This window comes from Mesocricetus auratus, unplaced genomic scaffold, assembly GCF_017639785.1.
Source record: "Mesocricetus auratus isolate SY011 unplaced genomic scaffold, BCM_Maur_2.0 Super-Scaffold_100003, whole genome shotgun sequence".
Taxonomy (NCBI): domain Eukaryota; kingdom Metazoa; phylum Chordata; class Mammalia; order Rodentia; family Cricetidae; genus Mesocricetus; species Mesocricetus auratus.
In genome coordinates this window covers 105,226,796-105,231,800 of record NW_024429188.1, presented here as the reverse complement: position 1 = coordinate 105,231,800, position 5,005 = coordinate 105,226,796, and the positions used below count along the sequence as shown (strand labels likewise).

At 41.3% G+C, this 5,005-nt stretch overlaps 1 long non-coding RNA gene across 1 annotated transcript; it reads left to right on the top strand.

Moving 5' to 3' along the window:
• Positions 1-857: 857 nt before the first annotated feature.
• LOC121139880 lies at positions 858-4,640 on the top strand. Its single transcript, XR_005876700.1, has 3 exons — positions 858-930; positions 2,793-2,853; positions 4,260-4,640. It is a non-coding gene; the product is annotated as an uncharacterized LOC121139880 (long non-coding RNA).
• The last annotated feature ends 365 nt before the right edge of the window (positions 4,641-5,005 follow it).

Sequence of the window (5,005 nt, the reverse complement as noted above, 5' to 3'; positions counted from 1 at the left end):
CCTAGGTCAGTCACCAAGTGACTTCTGGCTTATGCAGTACTGACTGGAGGTCTGCAGGAACCGTATTGGTGCCTCCTGTTGGATCTGGGTGAGGAGACAGAGCCTTCCATGTAGCCCCACAGCTACGGGACACAACAGAGTGCGATGCCCAGGATTATTTGTGTGTGTGTGTATGTGCGTGAGTGCGCGCGCGCGCGCACGCGTGTGTGTGTGTGTGTGTGTGTGTGTGTGTGTAACTGTGTTGTCTTGTATGGCCTGCCCAGTGTCATTTTGGGAGTCTGAGGATGGTGAATCCTTTTTGTGACTGGGTTTGGAAGGCCAGCCAGGAGAAAAGAATTTCTTGATTTTATCATGTAGAATACTGATCAAAGAAGAAGGAAGAGTGAGGCGAATCCTGAGTAAGAAGAATTAGTCTTCCAATCTGCAGTAGAAATGGGGCACTAGAGTCTGGGCTTCCCTGGCAGCTAACCAAGTCACAGGTCCCATGTTGTGATATCTGTAGTGGGTGTTTTTCTCAAATTTAGAAACAATCTCATTTTACTTATCAATGCTCCCATCCCCACAGACTCCCAGCTCCCATCTTCCCTTGCTTCCCAGGGACCCCTCCAACCCACCACATACTCACTTACCAAGGATAGAGAGGCCCTCCACCTGGGCCATCACAGTCAGTCACATCATTTGATGAGATTTTTTATGGGTTCAGGAGGAGGATAATTGAGGGAAATCTCACAGTCTTAGGAAATTAGGGTTGTGTGGGATGTAAATCATGGATGTTGAGATTCTGGACAGAGAAAGAAATGATGCTAAGTGATAACTGTGAACTTCCTCTCCATTAAGATCTACTCTTATCTCTTCCAGCAGTCATTTGTAGCAAGCTCACCCAGCAAGCCCTCTGCAGTTCCTTGGATTCAATTCAGAGGTTTGAAGGAGGTAAGGATGTTTATTTGTTTCCTTTGAGAGGGGATTAGATTCTGACCCACTTTGGTGATATACCTTCTCAAAGAATCATATTCTGGAGTTTCCAGGTAATTTTCCATTTCCCCATTTAAGTTACTCAGGGAGGTGAACCTTTATTCTCATTTCAAACATAAATATAATTGCATCACTTTCCGTTACTTTTACTCCCTCTAACACCAAATGTGTACACCCACTGTTCTGTCTCAAATTCTTGGTCCCTGACCTCCATGTTTTAAATTATTGCATCGTATATTTTTCTAAATATATAAATACTGTCTTCTTAGTTGAACTTGTATACCAATGATTTAGTAAGCAATCACTTTGGCACTGAATACACACACACACACACACACACATACACACACACAATTTGTTTCCATTACCTACCTATTACTGCTAGAATTATGGTGATGGAGAGGTGTGTCAGTGGTCAAGGATACTTGCTCCTATTGTAAGAGGACCCAGGTTTAGTTCACAGCACCTATAAGACAGCACACAGCTGTTTTAGGAGATCTTTTTCTGTCTTCTGACCCCCACGGAACTCCCCAAGATCTATGTAGGAGGTATACATATTTGTAGGAAAAACATTCATGCACATAAAGTAAATGAAATTTTAAAAACCCAATTCAATAAAATAAGTACAGTTAGAGCAGCAATGAACACCGCTGAGCAAGTATTTAAGGAGTACAATGTCAAGTCCTTTAGACATATGTCAAAGTGTGGCATGGTTAGATCACATGGTAGGTTTTGGTTTGTTTTCCTTTGTTTGTTTTAAGTTTTTGAGAATTCTCCACACTGACTTTAGCAGTGACTATACTAGTTTGCAGTCCCACAAACAGTGAATGAAGGTTCACTTTCCCCAACAACTTCTCTAAAGTCAATTGTTGTCAATTGACTTGTTTTTGTTTTGTCTTAGCCATTCTGACTGGAGTAAGATGAAATATTAGTTTCAACCACTGCCTTTAGTGGAACAAAGTCAGAGAGAGAGTAGACCCCAGATCTATTCCTTCCCTTCTGATAGTCATGAAGAGAGGATGTTGTTCTGAGAGTCTGACAGCCTGTAAAGGAGTTATGGTAGGTCAGTGTGGTTCTCCCTGTGGTCAAATTAAGAACCCCTGAAGGAGTGGACTGAGCACATTCACTCCAACTTTACTCCTTACGTTAGAAAAATAGGATCATTACAGATTGTGCCTGTATCATGTTTTTATTCCCTAAGAAGACACAGACTAGGATGATATGATGGAATGAGAAGGCATTAATTCAGTAAGTTATCCCAGAATCTAATATGCAGGTATAGTTCAAGATGGTGAGGACTTAGATAATCATGCCAGACTATGACAGTACTCAGCAACACTGAAGAGGAATATACTGAGATAGGTCTAATTTTTTGTACAGTATACCTGAATTTGGTAAAGGAATCCCTACATATGATACATTTTACTATTTTCTGAAGTATCCAGGGAGGTAGAAGAACACTTTGATTACCATATGTGACATGAGCAGAGTGGAGGATTTCTAGGATCTGTCAAGAGTCATGGTAATGTTAAGTCACCAAGAAAAGACTCCAACCCATACAAGATGAGTCTCACACAAATTCCATCTGTCCCATATGTCAGTTCTTAGATGATATGGACAAAAATCGTCAGATGTAAGGTTTTCATATATCCCCTAGATGTGAGGTCTTAGATTCAAGTGACAATGAAAGGTGGGGGAAAAGACAAGAATAAAAATAAATATCATGTTAGATATCTAAGGGCAGTCCTCCAGCTCACCAGATGGGATCTAGTCCTACATAGAACATCCCTACCTAAGGAATCACTGTTATTTTTCCTTAGAGACTATTGAAATTGTGAACACAGTTCAGTAGAGAAGATACCTTGCGTGTTAAGGACCTAGGTGAGTACTAAAATAATTCAAGTAATGGCCTAAAGAATCCAGAACTCTTCTGTTCTCAGCTATTGAATGACGTAGAAAAATGAGACTATCACTTTCTTTAACAGTGAGGAGATCACTTTCTTTAACAGTGAGGAGATCACTTAGAAAGGTGAGATTGTGTCTTATTAGACATCATATCAACATTCTATGGTTCAGACTTGGAAAGAGTAAAGATGAACAGTGTGAGGGAAAACTCAGGGTAAGCACACTGTGGACCAGACAGGATCTACCCTCTGCTGTCTGCCTCGAGAGGGACAGGCAGTACTGGTCAGACATTCCAACTCCTCATTGTTATGTATATTCTGATGGTAGTGAAGATTTGATTCTGAAGAGGGGACAGTATCTTTAGCAGCAGAATGAAGAGTCCCAGAATCTAACAGGATCTAAGAAAAACCCTGAAGCAGAGGGCATAATTCCCCTTTCTGGAAATGAAGGTGTCTCCTGCTCTACCTTGCCTTGCTGTCAGCTCTTAAAGACCATGGGAGTCACAGTGAGGTATTCACCCTCACTTCCTTTTTAATGTCACAAAACAAGTGAAGGCTTATTATGAGGAGACATGTCCAAATGCAGCAGAAGGGATAGTGTCAGGTCTGACGACACCATGAGGAATAATTCCACCTCTCACTTAGAAAAGTCAGATTCTCCACAATATGTAGCCAGTCCTTAATGTGTCCCAGATAGACCCTGACAGGTTTGTTTAGAGATGGTACTCCACACATGCTAACTTTTTATTTCACTACCTCACAAATATGAATTTTTATTTTCTAAAATTTTGTGCCGGCCTAAAGTGTGCATTGGTCAAATACAGTCCTTATTCTGTTTTCTTCCCATCTCCCCATTTACCACCTTTTCTTCTCATCCACATGTGGTCTTTTAAAACTGAGTATAATTAGTGCTGCTTGCATGTGCCTAGGTGTGGGATCATCTGTTGATGTTGGGAGCCTTTCAGAAGAGCAATCCTGAAAAAAACAGTCCCCCTTGCCCTCGAAGCCATCAATATCCCATAGCTCCTCAGAGAACTCTAGAAACTCCTCCTCCATACGTGGTGGCATTTGGCCTGGATTGATTTATGTGTAGATCATTCACACAAAGTCCCAGGCACGCTAATTTCAAGTGTAAACCTGCTTCGTTTTGTCCTGCAAATACAGTTTCACTGCAGGTATTCTCTACCTCTGACTCTTAATAACATTCCATGCCATAGTTTAATATGAACCATGAGCCTTCAGAGTTGTGGGAAGCTTGAGGAATCCCTATAAATATGACTACTGCTTAGTACTGCAGAGAATTTCTGCAAGGTGGCTTTTGTCCCAATCACCAGATGTAAACTTTTCTGCTCAGGCTATTTACTCCACTTTTCCATCCCCTAGGCATTTAGGATCGTTTCACACATATTTCTGCCTACTGCCTCCAGTAAGGGTCATCATGATTCACTACGGAAGTTTTCCATGTCTCCACCTTGAAGATTTTCTGGACCCCCATAATTCATGGGACACCCTGTTTTATCTGATTCCCGTGGATGACATGGAAGAGGGTGTAGATGGAATTCTAGAAATATATGAAGAAACGGAAGGTGATAATGAAGAGGAGGAGCTGTTGCTCATGGAAGAGGTGGAAGAAGAGGTGGAAGAAAGGGAAGAGGAAAGGGAGGAAGAAAGGGAAGAGGAAAGGGAGGAGGAAGCAGAAACCAATGTTACTGAGAATGTGGAGTAGAACTGAGAAATAAAAGAGAGGGAGGGAAAGGAGGAGAAAAGAGAAGAAAGGGAAGAGGATAAAAGGAAGTCATGCCTTCCATTTATATTACTTCCTCTTTTCTCCTTGTCCTCCTTTCTTTTCCTACTCCTCCTCCCTCCTCTGAATCAGAACATGCTGACTGTGTGTTTAATTCACTGCTTTGCTGGGTAGATAAATGTTAATCCCTGAAATGGGAGGTTTATTAGTTTTAGAGCCTGGGAAGTAAGTTGGTCATGCCTTTGTTTTCCTTTATATTTCTCCAAAAATGTGGGAAACCTATGCAATCTTTTAGGATTCCTTTAAATCTTACAGTGCATTATCCAACACTAAATGCTGTGTACTTTTATTTGTTAAGCTCATGCAAGAAAACAGGAAAGTGTTA